This window comes from Myotis myotis, unplaced genomic scaffold, assembly GCF_014108235.1.
Source record: "Myotis myotis isolate mMyoMyo1 unplaced genomic scaffold, mMyoMyo1.p scaffold_m19_p_1, whole genome shotgun sequence".
Lineage (NCBI taxonomy): Eukaryota > Metazoa > Chordata > Mammalia > Chiroptera > Vespertilionidae > Myotis > Myotis myotis.
This window is the reverse complement of record NW_023416313.1, coordinates 196,710,612-196,730,035: the sequence shown is the minus strand read 5'-3', so window position 1 is coordinate 196,730,035 and position 19,424 is coordinate 196,710,612. Positions and strand designations below refer to the sequence as shown.

Sequence of the window (19,424 nt, the reverse complement as noted above, 5' to 3'; positions counted from 1 at the left end):
ACTGTTCTATCAATATTATAATGCAATGAGAAGAACCAAAATGTGATAGCCAGCATTCCTAAAGTTTAATTTACATATTAAAGATCACATAGTAATAACTAGAAGACAAAAAGATACCAGGCAGAGAGATTTCATAAATATAAAATGTACTGAATTAAATTTTCATTAACAAAAAACATTAACCTGAACATATAAGATAACTCAAGTTAAGATGTTGTCATTATGTATAATGAATTAGAATCACAGTTAATCACTAAACCATTAAAGAATGTACTTGTAGAGACTAAACCTAGAATATATTTAAAATGTAGTCACCAGAATAAATATACAGTCCTCAAATTCTGTTTTTCTGCATTATGCAAAATGTTTTAAAATAAATTACATGATCTGAGAATGAAATCACTCAAACCAACTGTATAGTTATTAGAAAGTCAGTGATATAACTAAGAATTAAAAATGTTTGGCTAATATTCTCTCTCTGATATGTAAAACTCATTTCAGAATTCTTAGAACAAATCCCTTGAAACATGACATGTGTTGCAAGAAAAAATGGCAATAAATAAATTTACCACCAGTATGGCAGTTCACCTAGGGTGCCAGTTAAGAAAAAGTTGGGCAACTTTATTATATGGGAAACTGTAATTAAGAGTGTGTGGGGAAAGAGTGAGCCACATTTTCAATTAAACTCTAATAGTCTCCCTAAGGCCAGGAAAATTGGGGTGCTTTCCCTGATGTGGAGATAAGAGAGTAATACATGAATCAGAAAAAAAGAGGAAGGGAGAAAGGTAGTTCTTTTTATAAAAAAAAAAAAAAAAAAAGAAAGACCCTAGTCTCTCATATATGACCATAAACAAAAGCAAAATTAGTTGGGCTACCTTCCTTTTGTGATTTTCTTCTCAGTAAGGTTAAATTGCACTTACATGAATGTATTACCCTCTGACTGCCCCAGGCATCATTTCCTTACAGATAGCCTTATTGCCAGCTTTCAGAAAGAAATGAAAACTATGCCTAGACCTTCAAGACAGAGAATTCAGTTAATTTTTGTTGATTCTTTGTTCACTCATTCATTCAAATATTTGCTGAACACTACTATGTGGCAAACACTGTCCTAGGCAGAGTATACAGTGATGACTCGTTCTTGCCTCCGTGATTTCCTGCTCAAAAACCTCACCCAGAACTAGAATGCTTTCAAACATCATCACCAAAAATCATACTATCAAAAAGATATCAATTCACTGCTTAGTAAAATATTAAGAGAAAAGGGTATTTATTTATATAAATACTGGCATCGTATCAAAGTTCAGCTTCTTCAATAATGATATGTTTCAAAATGAAAGTAAGTAATAGTATATTTTCTGTTAGAATGTCCCTTCTTTCACTTAGTTTACCACATAGGGTTTTTTATCTACTGAAATACACATCCAAAACAATTTAAATTGGGAATAGATCCTAGAGATAATCTTATTCAGTACTTCCTAAATTTTAGTCATTTATGTACACCTTTATAGTTTTTATCATATCCATGTATCATCAGCACTACTTAATGTTTTAAAAATTCACTTTTTAAAAACTTAAATGAGTCTATTTTATAGATGGTAACTATAAATATAACTTTATTGAAAACAAAACCATGCTATTAAATTTTATATGTGTATATATATAAATATATATAAATATATACTATTGCTTATTAAAGGGCACTGTGCTCAAGCCAGATTTCTATTTTAAAAAAGGAGACTGTTAGTGAGGTTTTAAGGTAATAATTGCTTTTCCCTTACATCTCCTATAAGTCTAAACCTAAATGAGACATGAGGAGAGGAATAAAATGGCAATCAAAATGTATCAACCTGATTACCAATAGGATGAGTTAGAGAATGTAGGTTTTTTATTTTCCTTTTCTTTTTATTTATGGTCTCATAGGTTTCCTAATAGTTCCTACCAAGTCCTAAGCAGAGTTTGTCAACCAAGCCCTACTTTCACAGTGGAGGAGGGGGAATATGTGTTCTGAGAATGGGTCATGCCATGAGAGAAGCCAGTCACATTTGGCTCCTCTGCCCAAGCTCACCAGTTGTATAGCACGTTACTTCCACTGCAAGTGGAAGGGAAATGAGGCAGTCACAAAGAGCAGACAAGCACTTCCATACTTTTCCCTTCTATGGAATGGAATTTACTTCCCACATATGGAAACTCGTGTGAAATGAAGGATTTACAGTGCCTCTCCCCATCCACCTCTGTCCCCAACCCCAAACAATTATCCAGCATTAAAGAACTATTACACATATCATGATACCAAATTGAGACTTTGTCTTTGACATAATCAATAAGACTGAGAAAGGGATAACTTTCTCAACTGCGATTCAATGTTTATTTTAGTACTTTATCAGGAAACTGCCTGAAATTATCTCACATGCAACCCAAAATAATCTGTAGTAATCTGTTATAAATTTCAGAGTTTGGAAAACATAGATTTATTTAAACTCCCTCATTTTACAGAGGAAATAAATAGACTAAGAGGCTAAATGAACTTCTCAAAGATAATACTAGTACAGCTAATAAATGGGCTAGGATCAGATGCTAGAGCTAACCTCATTACTTATATTACATTCTGCTTTTTGGAACCTACACACACACACACACACACACACACACACACACAGTTATCATAAATCATATAATATTATATATATTTTAAAAATCACTTAAGTATAGCCCCTTTGATCAATCAAGAGTGCCCTGCATTCTCTTAAGACTTTACTGTTGTTAAAAAAAAAGTACTGTATCAACCTTCCAGCAAGAGAATGTTTTATATGTATAAGAAATGCATAAGTAAGTCATACACTATTCATTAGTAAAGAATCAGTGCAAAGTAGCCTGGGCATTACAAAATTGAGTGCCCAGTTCAACTGGAATGGACATGATCATTATTAATTATTTCAGGGACTCATTTTCAAGCTACCTCCTCTTGTTGATAATCCTGTTTTATAAAGTGATTTCTCTTTGCTAAGGGCAGGTGAGACTCAAAAGCCTTGTTATACACAAATAGCCCTCTGCCAGGGCCGTAGACAGCTCTTTGGAAGGAAGGATTTCCACAGCTGCATGCAAGTACCTCTACAGAAGCTCCTTCCCTCCTAGTCAATTCCTAAGAGCCCTATTTAAAAGCATTACTCTGTCATCTTTCTGTGTGACATAAGACAGACATACTGGCCCCAGAGCTACTCAATTAGTTATTACTCTTCAATAGACTCAATAGAAAGGGCTCCAGAAGCTTCTCAACATCCACCATGAATGAACAGGTTCTGCTATAACAAAAAATGTTTCAAGAGTAGAGAATATTTTGGCTACCAGTCCACGAGATTGCTTCTGCATTTACAGTCTTCTTTCTTCAGTTGCTACTAAGCAACTGTATCACTGCCTTGTGAGAGAAGCAGAACTCAGGAGGGGGAACTCTCCTGAAGACAGAACTCACAGAGCTCAGAACTGTCAAGGCTAAGAGGTTTGGAATAGTGCTGCCAATTGAAAAAAATATCCAATAAGACATCACTATCTAGAACTTAAATTTCACTTGCGGAGAGGAGGGGATTATTAGTAACTTTTTGGAGCTTATGAAACCAGAAAAGCTGTTTGTTTTCTGAACTCAAGCCTCATAAAGAGGTTTCCCTCAATCCTCCATAGGTCCAGACTTCCCCCAAATAGGAGGAGAGGGATAGAATGGTGTTGTTTTAAATATACTTATTGATTTTTAGAGAGAGGAAGGGAGAGGGGGAGAGACAGAGAAAGAGATGGAGGGAGGGAAGAAGAGGAAGGAAGGGAGAGAGAGAGAGAGAGAGAGAGAGAGAGAGAGAGAGAGAGAGAGAGAGAGAGAGAGAGAGAGAGAAACATTGTTTTGAGAGCGTAACATTAATGGGCTGCCTCCTGCATGCCCCCATCGGGGACTGAGCCTGCAACCTGGATATGTGCCCTGGCTGGGAATCAAACCAGCAACCTTTTGGTGCACGTGGCCAACCAATTGAGCCATATAAGCAAAGGGCCAAGGCAAGAATAAAATTTTAATTCCCTTCCTAAAGACTGCCTTGAATGGTTATAGTTGCTAGGTGTCATGACACCTAATAGCCATTCCAAGGACTATGCCAACTGCTGAGACTCATGGCCCCATTTGAGGCTGGAGCAGGGAGAGCCAGCAAACACAATATAATAAGGCAGCCCGGCTGGCATGGCTTAGTGGTTGAATGTTGACCTATGAACTAGGAGGTCCTGGTTCGATTCCCAGTCGGGGCATGTGCCTGGGTTGCACACTCGGTCCCCAGTGTGGGGTATGCAGGAGGCAGCCAATCAATTATTCTCTTTCATCATTGATGTTTCTGTCTCTCTCTCCCTTTCTCTTCCTCTCTGAAAGAAAAAAAAAATTTATTTAAAAAATACATATAATAAGGTAAATGCTTATTCATACAGTACCTTGACTGTAGTGCATAGTGACTAAGAATATAGGCTTTGGAGTCACAAAAATTGGTGTTCAAATCCTCTATCATTAAGTTGCGTGACCATAAATAGGTTATATTTAACTTTGCCCCAGTTTCTTATCTGGAAAATGGCATTGATAATAGCACCTTATTTATCATCAAAATGGTATTAATAAAAGTATCTTACTCATCGAGTCATTTTAAGGTTGAGGTACTGTCTGAAGAAAGCTGAGCATGAAACCTAATGCATAATAATTCTGCTGCATAATTCTCAAGAAGCTGGCTACAGTTTGATCTAGGAAGAAGTTATTTGCCAAAATAACATATTCTCTGAAAAAATATATAAAAGTGCCCCATTTCAGTGAGTCAAAGGTATATCCAAATATATTAGATATAAGAAGATATAAGATATATACCCAAAGTAAATCTTATTCATATCGTTTACCATAGTCAATAGAACAATGAGCAGCTATTTTCAAAATATTCAACAAATGTTCAAACTGAAGAGCAGTGACTCCAAGCTATCGGAAAGTTCTGATAGAATTATAATCACTAACTTTACCTGACAGAAAATTCTGTTCTATACTAAAAGCACAGAATAGCAGTAATTTGTCTAAACTAGCAATAATTCCTGTTCATATTATGGCAAAAAAAATTGGTATCCTTAAGCTATACCCACAAAGACTATCTGGACTTCTAGGATTTATATTTTCTTTAACTCTGTGTGGCCGAATATGACTCTGATTAAATTCTTACTAAACTCTCTGAAACTTGTTACAGGAGACAAAAGTAAAAGGAGAGCAAGACCACAAGCTAACTAGCTGTCATGAGACCTCTAGAGGCATGGGGGAGCTTTGTTGATTTTACTTGAACACAAATGATAGCCATTAAAAAAAAATCACATAAACGTGCGAGGTCTGTTCTTTGGGGTTTGACAATGATGACATTAATATTTATACCCTCATTTAACGACTGATCTCTGTTCTCATTTGAAATATGGAGAAAAGATATACTATTAAAACTTGAACATCTGGTAGACTTTTTGTTTTTCAACCATTGCAGCTGATCTCTTCTTGAACTTGAACGAACAACTGCTGCCTGCCATATGAATTCCATCACCGCTCTACTTAAGCAACAACTCAAAAGACTGTTATTCCTGCCAGTTTGAAGCCTCAACCAACTGAGTGAAAGTTTTAAATTCTATCATATGAAACACAGTGCAGTGTTAGCAACATTCTTAAGAATTAGCATATCACACGATGGGAATAATTGTGCAGCATTCTTATGAGGTGCTTGCTGCTTTTACTAGAAAGAGAAATGCCTTGCAAAGGCAACTAGACTCATGGGTTCACTGACTGACCTCAATGAGATTCTTACAGACTGAACTCTGGAAAGGAGAGTAAAAGAAAGGTTAATGGAATATATGTGGTATCTTAGTGAGTTATGCAGACCAGGATAAGGCAAGCAGGACAGGGTCAAAAGTAAAAAGACCAAAGAGGTTTGTTTGCCTCAATCCACTAAACAGAAGGCTCCCTGAAGTCATTCTTAATGTTTCTGAAACAAATTTAGGCATTTAACTTTTATATACATATACTAGTATGTTACTTTGCCAAATGGTTTCATATGGTCCACAGACAGCTTGCTTATAAAGAGAATACTGCCAACAGTTTCTTTGATGATTTACATTGCATAGGCCCTAAGAACTCCATGACTAGAGATTTAGGGGATTTTTTTTGTTTGTGTTTTAATAATTTAGTATTTTCTTCTAACTTAGAACCTTCTTCCAACCCAAAAGATTCTAAAGAATCCTAGAATACCTTTTCTTATTGGCAAGAAACAAGAGAGTAGAAGAGTGGAAAGAAAGACAAGGCTTAATTTCATCAAATTTACTAAAGAGCCAAACCCCAACCTCTCTTATTCCCTCTTGTGAAAAATCATAATCCCACTTTCATATTCCTCTTATTCCTTCATCACATGTCATATCTCCTTGACAGAAATAGCCAGCAGGGAGGACCTCACGGCAATAATGGCCTTTTAATTCCTTGAGAATCCCTGAAAGACGTGACTGGCGATCAGGTGTGCCATCAGGATCTCACAGGACAGAGCAGTCACTTGGCAAATGCTGTGTTCCCTATTGCTTTGGGGAATTTTACAGCTGCCACCGTGATTAGCACATAGCTGGAGAGTTGGAATACAACATTTCGTGTTGGGTTTATAGTACTTGTAATTTCTCTGGTAAGTTCCCATCCAATTATGGTAAATCAGGAAGGCCTAATTTGGGTTTCCTGATGATAGCATCAAGGTCCATTCTAGTATCTTAAGATATAAGAATCATCACTAGAAATTCTGGCTATACCATGAGAGAGAAAAATGAAAATACAGAGTCATATTGGAAAAAGGAAATAATAACAAAACAGTTAAGACTTGTGGGATTTGAGGAGAAAAGACAATTAATCAAGTGCAGCACCTTGTACAGCACTATGCAAAACGCTGATAAACATCTCAGCCTACTAAAGCAGGGACTGGAGCAGCAATCTTCCTCATACTTCATGCAAGACCAATCCACAAAGTATTAGCAGCTCCAAGGGTCACCTGCCACCATTCCCATCTTTAACTCTTCCTGCCACCTCAAACTGCAGAATACATCTTTTCCCCCAGCTGCCTCCTCCTCCACCATGGAAGAAAGAAGATGAGCAGTAGGGGATGGCTTTATGTGCCACGCTACAGCTCCTATTGTCACCGCTGCTGCCACTGGTAAAAGTCACCTGACACTCCTCTTCTGGGTTGTGTTACCTAACCAGAAAGAGAGCTAATACTTGACAATCTATAACCTCTGGTGGCATAGCTAAGATAAATAAATACTGTAAAGGCATTACTCAAAAAGTGGCTCTACTTTACCCTTTTTGGTTTAACTGTGGGAAGAGCAGGGGATATCCATAAATGAAGAAAAAGAACTTTGAGGCAAAAGACATGAAACCTTCCTAACAGAGCATGGGAAGGAGAGGAAGGTGAAGGGGAGATAAATGTAGCAAACGGTAAGGAGATGTGTGAGATGAGGAGATGTAGTCTTTTGCTTGTTATTGCTTAAAAATTTAAGACTTTGTACAGATTTGATACTTTACACAATGGTTCCCATGACATTTTAAGTTTATGCTTAAAACAGAGAAAGTATCACCCCAACCTTCTTTAGAACCTTGACCAAAATTTGCAAAAAATGCTGTCACTACCTTGCCAAGAAGGTTATCTACTATTCCTCATCATATACAACATCTTTTTAGACGTTTATCTATCAACAGGCCACGGAGCCTTACCTGGTAGATCTCCAAATCAGAAGCCATCATTTTACAGTAATTCTATTTTCACCCCAAATCATAAAATCCTGGGTAGGGATGAAGGTCCAGAGTCTGTTCCTTCCATGTATTTTACTCCTTCTCCATGACCCATGCTATAAGCCACCTCTAAAATAGTTCCTGCATCCACCCTGTCCTAGTCCCACCTCCCGATCAGCAACTTTAAGAACTAACGCTTACTGAACACTACATGCCAGGTACTATATTAAACATTTTCTATATATTATTCTAATGAACCCACAAAGTCGTGATGAGGTGAGTATTCTCTTATCACTATTTCAAGATGAAATTAAGTAATCTTTTCAAGGTCTCCCAGCTAACAGTCAGAAACAGGAGTTGAACCCAGACATTCTGATTCCAGAGTTTGAAGTATTACTCCATACTTACTCTATTACCTTAAAGTTTCAGAAGAAGCCAAAATCTAGACCACTCTACAGTATGCACTAGATCTAGGAATTTAATATCAAGTAAAGGGCATAAACTTCAAATTTTGATCATACGTGCCCATATAACCAATTAGTTAGCTGTGAATAGTGGCTTAACAAAACCATTTTATTCGCTGTCATTTTAGGTTCGTACTGGGATCCCGGAAGAAACAAAAAGAAAAGCTAAAGCAGCTTATCTCAAATTTAAATTATTTGTATGAAGCAATTAGGGTGCTTTTTAGTCAACTTAAAGCTCATGGTTAAGAGTTAATAATACCTTCAGAACTTGAGAATGTGAATTAAAACCAACCTATGACAGGCTTATTTCCTAATAATTTATAATAAGCTTTTCATGAAGAAGAAACAGCCTACTTCAGAACAAAGGATCTGGAAGCAAAGTTATCATAAAGAGGTTTATTAAACTTATAATAAACCACTTTCCCTATCATCTATTTACATACTTATTTTCAACTATTAAACATTAAAGCAAAAATACTTTGCAATCTAAAATACTTCTATCCTTAAAAATTATTTCCTCCTTTAATTTGTTCAGTGGTATATTTAGGGATAAGAAAAAATAAATTTCAATTTCTTCATAAAAACTTCAAAAATTAAAAGACTCCTGCCAGGCCAGTGTGACTCAGTGGCTGAATGTTGACCTATGAACCAGGAGGTCATGGCTTGATTCCCGATCAGGGCACATGCCTGGGTTGTGGACTTGATCCCCAGTCAGGGGTGAGGCATGCACAAGGCAGTTGATCAATGATTCTCTCTCATCATTGATATTACTATTTCTCTCTCCCTCTCTCCAAAATCAATAAAAACATATTTTTAAAAATTAAAGTACTCCTGATGGATGATATGATCCCAAATTCAGGATATAATAAGTGATGGCATCTAAAATGGATCACACAATAAATACAAATATTTTATATTTTCAGAAACAAATTTCAGCCTTGTTTATTATAATCATTAGCTTTACTCATGTCAGTGGAACTTTAAAAATATTAAAAATGTTAGTAAAATAAGCCAGTCAGAGAAAGACAAGTACCATATGATTTAACTCTTATGTGAAATCTAAAAACTAGTAAACAAAATAGAAACAGACTCATAGATGCAGAGAACAAACTGTCAGACAACTATCAGAGTGGAAGGGGCTGGCTGAGCTGGGTGAAAAAGGTGAAGGGAATAAGCAAAAAACAAAAACCTCCTAGATACAGACAACAGTATGGTGACTACCAGAGGGGAAGGGAGGATGGAAGGAGGTAGAAGAAGGAATGGGGGGATAAATGGTAATAAAAGGAGATTTGAACTGGGGTGGTGAATACACAATACAATATACAGATAATGTATTATAGAATTATATATCTGAAATCTATATAATTTTATTAACCAATGTCACCTCAATAAATTCCATTAAAAATAAATAAATAAATAAATAAATATCAGAGAAAGGACTTTTAGAGGTGATACAAAGTAAGTTAATTCAATAGACTAAATTGAACACACATGAATGGGGACGATCACAATTGTGTTTATCTATCTATATATAAAACCCTAATATGCAAATAGACTGAACGGCAGAACAACCAAACAACCAGTTGTTATGACGTGCACTGACCACCAGGGAATGTGTGCGGAACATGGTGGGCATCGGCAGCAGGTGGCAGAGCGCAGAATATGGCAGGCATCAGCCACAGTGGGATGGTGGAGCAGGGGAGCAGGGGCGCCAGACCAAGGTGGGGTGCCGGTTGCTGTCATCAGGGCGAGCCTCTGGCAGTTACTGAAAATTCTTTGCTCCCCCACGCCACGGTCTCGCCGAGTGCTTGCACTTGCTGCCAGCGCCAGCCCCGCTCGTACCCACTGCAGGCGCCGGAGCCACCGCTTGCACCTGTTGCCGGCACCTGGAGCCAGCCCTGATCGCTTGGCTATGTCAGCAGATGCGAGCAGCGGCTGCTGGCCCCAATTGCTCCTGAGGGTTTCTCCACCTCCCCCTGCTCCTGAGGGGCAATTGGGGCAGCAGCTACCGCTCGCACCGCTGCTGGCGCAGGCCCCAATTGCTCTGTGCCCTCAGTGGATGCGAGCAGTGCCGGCGCCATCAGCGCATGGGAGTGGGGGCAGCGGGAGCGACGCTGCCAGCAGACAGGGGATCAGGGGCCATGGTGGGAGGGGCCTGGCGGGGGTGCAGAGGATGGGCCGAGACCCGCCCCTGTGCCCACCGCAGCCTTGCGGACCACAGTTTCTTTCAAGGTTCACGAATTCGTGCACTGGGCCTCTAGTATATGAATAAATTTGTGAAGTTCAGCTCAAGAATAAAGAGACATAATATTACATATAAAGAGACATATTATTAGGAAGAAGGAGATCTTCCAAATGACAATAAGACAATTCTCTTCTATATAAAAAGATGAGAGCTGAAAGGGGATATGTTAAAAACCTGTCAAATCATGAAAGATTTAGACATGGTGTCCAACAATGTGTTCACTAAATCTTAGAATTAGGGGCCTTTCATTGGTGCTTGAAAGAAGTAGTTTAAGAAAAAAAGAAAGTCTAATTTTAGCCTATAAGTAGGATGCTCACATAATTCATTATTTTAAGCAAAGATAAAAGCCAGAAATGATATGTTTGGGGGAAAACATGAATGTTTAGACTTTGACACAAGAATGGCAACTATAACTCTCATAAAATGTCACTAAGAACTACTGTTAAATCAGAGTATTGAACTGAATGAATCAGTGATATGACCCAAAATGCCCTTTTTAGGCTTCAGTACACAAAAAGACGGTGCTACATTTTGGCTCTAAAGAATGCTTTTTCTTTGTGTTCCAACAAACTATTGTGTCTTTTCCTTGCAGTATGGAGATAAGAGGATAAGGTAGGTGTGTGTGTGTGTGTGGAGAGAGAGAGAGAGAGAGAGAGAGAGAGAGAGAGAGAGAGAGAGAGAGAGAGAGAAGTTACATGATATACAGAAGACAGCAAGGGCTCTATTCCCCAAATGGATGCTACTAGATGTTGTGGGAAGTTAATAACTAGTATATAACAAAACTTTGGCTTTCAGAGATTTAAAATTTTAGGATTTCAGCTCTCAGAAAATAGCGTAATTTTAAGAACCATCCATGCATGTACTATCACTGCATTTACCAAGCTATATTATAATAATTATGTTTTTGTTTATATCTGTCTCCTACTCAAGTCTGAAATGAGAATATAAACCTTAAACTATTCATCTTGTTGCCTCAGCAACTACAAGTATCCCAGGCACATAAAAAGCACAAAGTAAGTGTTTAACTAAGTGGATGAATTTAATATATCAAGTATTATAATTAGCATGGATGCCACCGTCTCCTGTAGGAAATAATCACTCAGTCAGTAGATGAGCCCACCACTCAGCATTACAACCACAATGTTAAGGGTGAATTTTGAGATTTGAGACTATCCTCAGTTTTACTGCTTTAAGATACAAAATATGAATAAAGGTATTATATAAATACAGCTTAGCAAGTAATAATGTATCATTTTCCAGGTATGTGTTACCTAAGAAACTGGAAAAGTTCTTAAATAAAGGCAGTATCTGACTAGCATATTACTCAGAAAGAAAATAATATTCTTGCTTTTGTTTTTTTTTGTTATGATTTCATTGTACAATTTTCCAGGGAGCTGAATCTAGGTTTCCAAGCCTAAAGAATTATCTTTGAGAGTTACAAACACTCTAGAATATACTTTAGTTATTAAATATCAGAATTTATAGTTAATTTTTACATGATGTACTGAGCCTGATGAAACTGAAAATTATGCTAGGCTTGTTTTATTGCTAGAACAAAGTTTATCCTTTCTTTCAGAATTTTATTTGTTTCACATTGTAGTATATTAACTTGAAATAAATAATGAAAATAATTTATAAGAATATCACTTAGGATATTCATATGACATAAAATACAAAAATGTTATTTAAAACTAATATTTTCACATCCCTTGTTATTGCTGTTTGTGATCATTACTATAATTATAATAAAACATATTGTACCTTTTCATTTTCAGATAATTTTCGCATATTAGCTCAGTATATTTGCAACAGAGCTCTCTGTTCTCCGTAAGACCTGCCTTCAAGGAAAACTATTTTACCAGAGCCTAACCTACTGAAGAGGTTTTACCAAATCCTAACCAATCTGGGAGAAGGCATATACCAACCTCAGATTTTCTATAAGGCAGACCCCTAATCATAGGACTATGGAATATTTCCCTCCCCCCATACTATATCACCATATCAATATAGGGCTACTGAGTAGTAACAAAGAATTACAGCTAAAAGAACTGCCTATTTAAGGAGTCTTCAAGGAAATCTAAAAACAACAGTGCAATAAAAAAGATACTAGAAGAAAACTTAGCATCTGACACCATGGTTATAGCTAACAGTTAACACAGCCTGCCTCCTAGCCAGAAAAACATAAACCAGACAATAAAGGCCTATGTGCTTCAGTTTCTTCTTAGCAGATACAGCAAGTTGAGCTTTCAACAAAAAAATTACAAGATATGCTAAATGGCAAAAAAAAAAAAAAAAAAAAATAGACTGAAGGAACAAAGCAACCATTAGTTCCAGTCTCAAATATAGCAGAGATTTTGGAAATATCAGTCTGGGAATTGAAAATAACTACGATTAATAAGATAAGTGGAAAATATGCAACAAAAGATGAGTAAGGCAGAGATGGAAACTCTACTAAAGAATCAAAACTAAATGTTAGAAATATGAAACACTGTAACAAATGAAGAATGCCTTTGATGTACTTATCACTAGGCTAAACATGACCAAGGAAAGAATCAGTATCAAAATATCTGCTAAAGCAGCGGTTCTCAACCTGTGGGTCGCGACCCTTTTGGCGGTCAAATGACCCTTTCACAGGGGTCACCTACGACCATCCTGCATATCAGATATTTACATTACAATTCATAACAGTAGCAACATTACAGTTATGAAGTAGCAATGAAAATAATTTTATGGTTGGGTCACAACATGAGGAACTGTATTTAAAGGGCCAGAAGGTTATATGTCAGGATGGCCGAGTGGTCTAAGGCGCCAGACTAAAGGGCCAGAAGGTTGAGAACCACTGTGCTAAAGGATTTATATTCAAATATAAAAAGATCTCTTAAAACTCAACAATAAGAAAACAAAGAACCCTATTATAACATAGGCAAAATATGAACAGACAACTCGCCAATTCATACAGATAGTGAATAAGCATATGATGATTAATATTATAAATCATTAGCACATTGCAAATTAAAACAGGATACCACTACATGCCTATTAGAATGGCTAAACTCTAAAATACTGAGTGGCAACACGGAATGCTGGGAAGGATATGGAGCAACAGGAACTTTCATTCATTGCTGATGCGAATGCAAAATGGTATAGTTATTGTTATGAACTGAATATTTGTGTCCTGCCAAAATTTTTATGTGGAGCTCTAATCCCCCAAGTGATGACATTGGGAGGAGGGGCCTTTGGAAGGTAATTAGGTGTGGCCTCTATGATGGGCATAGTGCCCTTATAAGAAGAGGAAGAGATTTCAGAGTTTCCTCACTCTATTAAGTGAGGGTACAGCAAGAGGCATCCTGCAAGCCAGGAAGGGCACTCACCAAGAACCGAACCTGTTGGCACTCTCATTTTGAATTTATTGCCTCCAGAACTGAAAAATAATGTCTGTTAAGCCACCCAGTGTATGGCAGCCCAAGCAGACTAGGACAGCCCCTTTGGAAGACAGTTTGGCAGTTTCTTACACAGCTAAACACAGTCTTACCATACAACCCAGAAATCACCTCTTAAGGATTAACCTAAATGAGTTGAAAGCATATGCCCATGCAAAAACATCAATGTTTATACCAGCTTTTATTCATAATTGCTAAAAACTGGAAGCAACCAAGATGTCCCTCAATAGGTAAATGGATACACAAACTGTGACACATCCATACAACTCAATAATATTCCACAATAAAAGGAAATAAGCTGTCAAGCCAGAGAAAGACAAAGAGGAACTTTTTTTAAAAGAGCAGTCAGTCAAAAAAGATTTCATGATGTATGATTTGAACTATATGACATTCTGGAAAATGCAAAATTATAGAGACAAAAAAAAGATTAGTGATTGCTACAGGTAGGGGGGAGCAGGAGAGGTTAATAGGGGTAAACACAGGAGATTTTTAGTGCTGTGAAACTATTCTGTATGATTATGTAATGGTGGACACTTGAAATTATGCATTTGGCAAAACCCTTAGGACAGCGGTTCTCAACCTGTGGGTCGCGACCCCTTTGGGGGTCAAACGACCCTTTCACAGGGGTCACCTAAGACCATTGGAAAACACATATATAATTACATATTGTTTTTGTGATTAATCACTATGCTTTAATTATGTTCAATTTGTAACAATGAAATTGGGGGTCACCACAACATGAAGAACTGTATTAAAGGGTCCAGGCATTAGGAAGGCTGAGAACCACTGCCTTAATTCGATATAAATGGAAGTGTAGCCTTTACAAAATCCTCTTTCTTCTATGGCAAACAGATGCATTAAATTTGCCCTCATAACAGTTTCTTACTCTTCGCTAATTGGTGGAATTTTAAGGCTTCAAAGAAATCGAAGTGATATATCAAGCCTCTTTCCCTATTTATTATCTCCAAATTGTTGTTAACAAAATAAAAACTCTTAAAATTAACAATATTAATACAATATTTATTGAAATGGCTTTCATGTAATAACATCTCATAGCCTTAATAGGCCTCAAACTTTCACTAAAGCCCATCTAAGTAGGGATCAGGTTTCAATATAATGATATGTGCTTTCTTTCATTCCAGCATGACACGGCACAGAGATATACTTCATATTGAACTTTAAAAAAATGGCCCCAAGAACAGGTGTCTCAGGCTAGATTCAGAGCATAAGTGAGATTTCTGTTAGGAGATGATAAGGAAACATTTACAATTTTAATTGAAGAATGCCAGGCACCAGAGGCAAATAGCATGCAATTTTTAAAATGCTAAATAAAGCCAGCTGTCCAAAAGGGCAAGCTTGCTGGTGGTTTATAGCTATTCACCTTCATGCAACAAAACACTATTTCTTGAGGTGTGTTTTATTCATGGACTGTAGCCTCTGCACATCCTATTGATAACCTGGGTCAATGAAGAAATTATCTACAATTACATCTCTTTTAATTAATTTTGGAGAATCTCTTTTAATTAATTTTGTAGAGAGAGAACAGTATCATTTTTACTGTCCTATGGGATGGCCACTGGGAGAAAGTGAATTCTTCCATTAGTGCTGCTAAGGAAAAATGTGTCCAAATCTCTGACTGAATTGGGATATTGAGTGGCAGTGTAAAATGTGTTGTCCCACATTCCAATCACAAAAGAGATTGTAAAATGACAAGTAAAGAAATAAAAGAATCTGAGCATTTCCTTCCTTATTTCTGGTGGTCACTAACCTAAATATAGAGTGGAAAAAAGACAGAGGAAGGAGCAATGGCCCTTTTAAAAAAAAAATCCACAAACTGAACAGTCCTTTTCTGTTAGTATCTCTTACCTGCGGTACCCGATACAAAATAGTATTGTGTTAATTTAAACATAAAACTGGATAACAACATGCTATATTTTACTTAAAAAAGCAACAGCTTTAAAATGCTAGTTTGTCCTTGACAATAGATAATTTCATCAAAACAGAGCTGTAAAATGATTTCTTTCTCTTTTATTTTTAAAGAATGACATGGCTAGATATCGTGCTCAGACTATTATTTTTAGCCACAATGCAAAGACTGCATTCAAACTTTCTCCAAATGATTCTCTCCCTGCCCTTTTCTTTAATCTGCTCAGCATGGTCTAAAGACCCAGGCAATTCATTTTCGCGAGACAGAACTGCAAGATGGTCTTTAAGAAATGCTGTGTCACCCGGCCGGTGTGGCGCAGTGGTTGACTGTTGACTAATGAACCAGGAGGTCACAGTTCAATTCCGGTCAGGGCACATGCCCGGTTACAGGCTTGATCCCCAGTAGGGGGTGTGCAGGAGGCAGCCAATCAGTGATTCTCTCTCATCATTGATGTTTCTATCCCTCTCTCCCTCTTCTTTCCTGTCAGTGAAATCAATAGAACCATTTTTTAAAAAATGGTGTGGCAAACACACAGAAGTGATTTCTTATGCCTCTGTGGCCACTCCATTTTTACTCAATTACATAGCTAGTTCCATTACTATAATAGAGAGGAGCATGCATAAATAAATAGCTAAGAGCATATTACCGAAAAACGTATATTATTAGTTTTTTTGTTAAACAACTGAAAATGCTATTAAATATACATTTTTATAAAAAACATAGCCATTCCATATAAAATCACTTAAATTAAAATCACTATATGTCAGTAATGTATATTTCTTTTCAGGTTAAGGAAAATGTCAAAAAAGAGATTTCATTTAATCATAAGAGGCATAATTTAAATTACATATCCACAGCAGAACACAGAACAGATTTGCTCTTTGTTTTCTTATTTGTTCTTATATACATTAATTAGTTCAATAATTACATATTATAATTAACTAGAGGCCTGGTGCACGGATTCGTGGACCAGTGGGGTCCCCTGGCCTAGCCTGCGGGGATGGGGCCAAAACTGGCTCTCAGACATCCTCCGAGGGGTCCCTGGTTGTGAGAGGGTGGAGGCCAGGCTGAGGGACCCACCAGTGCACGATCAGGGCCAGGGAGGGACCACAGGAGGGCTCTAAGGCGTGTCCGGCCCGTCTCGCCCAGTCCCGATTGGCTGGACCCCAGCAGCAAGCTAACATACTGGTTGGAGCATCTACCCCCTGGTGGTCAGTGAGTGTCATAGTGACCAGTCGAACGAACGGTCGGATACTTAGCATATTAGGCTTTTATTATATAGGATGACATTTTAAAAAGTATCTAAAAGCTATTATCAGATTTTTTTTTTAAATATATTTTTTATTGATTTTTTACAGAGAGGAAGGGAGAGAGATAGAGAGTTAGAAACATCGATGAGAGAGAAACATTGATCAGCCGCCTCCTGCACATCTCCCACTGGGGATGTGCCCGCAACCCAGGTACATGCCCTTGACCGGAATCGAACCCGGGACCCTTCAGTCCGCAGGCCGACGCTCTATCCACTGAGCCAAACCGGTTTCGGCGCTATTATCAGATTTTTAAAGCTGTCATGAATATAAACATAACATTTATTACTCACACAATGGATGCTGACCTGCAAAAAAACTACAAAATTCTGGAATCTTTATGCTTCCCTGCTTTTATTTTTGGTGTTCAGAATATTGTTCAACTGACATGGTATAACTTATCCCCTTTTGCTTTTTTTGGAGAAAAGTTCTTTCATATCGAATCTTTTAATTAATTATTTAACTGTCACTTTCTAAATTATCTTAGCAGAAAATGCATTTCCTGATGTAATTTAAAACTTTTCTCTGTACTTAATTTAAAAAGAACACATCTTTCAGGGTAACATTCATTGTTTATATACTTACCACTCTTTACAATAAAGGGTTGAGTAACAATAACCATGTCAATCCTATGTCATTTCCTCAATTCAATTAAAAAATTTCCTAACAAGCAATTCTTTATTAACTTGACTACCTTTTGCAGCTATTCTTCAAAAGCATGGTTGTATTTATTTACTGTCTTCCCCAAATCATTGCTAATATGTTATAAAACTACATGTTAAATTCCTATGAATAAGAAACCTATCATAAATCTATTCAATGATAACTAAGAATGAATATAAAAGCACTATCATATTCATACTTTTACAGCTAAAAAAAATACTTGTACCTAAGCACCCTCTATCAGATCTGTTTTGGAGTCCCTTGAGAAATGCAAGCCTATCAGACTGGTTTTTTTTAGTCACATTCTACTAAGGGATAACTGAGAAGCAGATGGTTTAATACTTTCTCCCACATAATGTAGGAAATCAGAGGCAGAAAGAAAAACAATGCCTAGGAGTTGTGACACTTGGGCACTATTTTACATAAGATACGACAGGCACATAAGCATTTTTATTATCATCCGCCAAGTACTCTGAGTGTGCAGAATTCTATACCTAAGATTTCTGGTCATTTTACAACTTTTTCAAGACAGGTTCAAGTGCCTTTCTTCTAATTTTTCTGGCTGTATTGACTGTACCTCCCAATCCCTTGGGGCTCTTGTTTAAATCTTTATAACATCACTAACCACATTTTGTCTTATAAGGGAGAATTTTTAAATGATTGTGTTAATTTCCTGTTTAGATTAGGAGCTTATTAATTTGAGGCAAGCAAATTTTAAAGAATACTATTCACAAATTTATAATGGTTGAAACTATGTATTTGTTCAGTAATTATTATTTTAGAGTAGGAGTCAGCAAACTTGTTTTGTAAAAAGCCATATAGCAAATATTTTAGGTTTTGAGGGCTATATGGTCTATGTTGCAACTATTCAACTCTGCCATTGTTGTATGAAAGCAGCATAGACAATAAGCTAACAAAGGGACATGGCTGTGGTCTAACAAAACTGCATTTAGTGCCCTGGCCGGTTTGGCTCAATGGATAGAGCGTTGGCCTGCGGACTGAAGGGTTCCAGGTTCGATTCCAGTCAAGGGCATGTACCTTGGTTGCAGGCACATCCCCAGTGGGGCGGGTGCAGGAGGCAGCTGATCGATGTTTCTCTCTCATCGATGTTTCTAGCTTTCTATCCCTCTCCCTTCCTCTGTGTAAAAAATCAATAAAATATATTTTTTTAAAAACTGCATTTAGTATAAAAATAGTTGGCAGGCTGAGTTTCACTGAGGACCACAGTTTGGCAGCCTCTTTATGAGAGCCTAAGATTTTACTTGAAACACACTGCTGGAGAGATCTTTGTGGCTTTACATTACCACTCCCAGGTAATTATGGGCAGTAAAATAACCTTTTATTATATGGTATGATGTGAAAAAGTTTCATAAGCACTGCCTTAGAGAAACAACACATGCGCAGAAAGACATGCACAAAAATATCAATTTCATCACTGTTTATAATGGTAAGAACTTGAAATAATTTAAATGTCCATCAATGAAGGAATATATAAATCATGCCACAAATATACAATAAAATACAATAGGTGAGCCTGGCCAGCATGGCTTAAAGGTTGAGCATTGTCCTATGAACCAGGAAGTCACGGTTCG

General features: G+C 37.2%; 1 protein-coding gene across 13 annotated transcripts in view; it reads right to left on the bottom strand.

Moving 5' to 3' along the window:
- The window catches only part of FUT8 (fucosyltransferase 8), a 228,120-nt gene that overhangs the window by 17,157 nt on the left and 191,539 nt on the right, over positions 1-19,424 (bottom strand). The window lies entirely within an intron of this gene.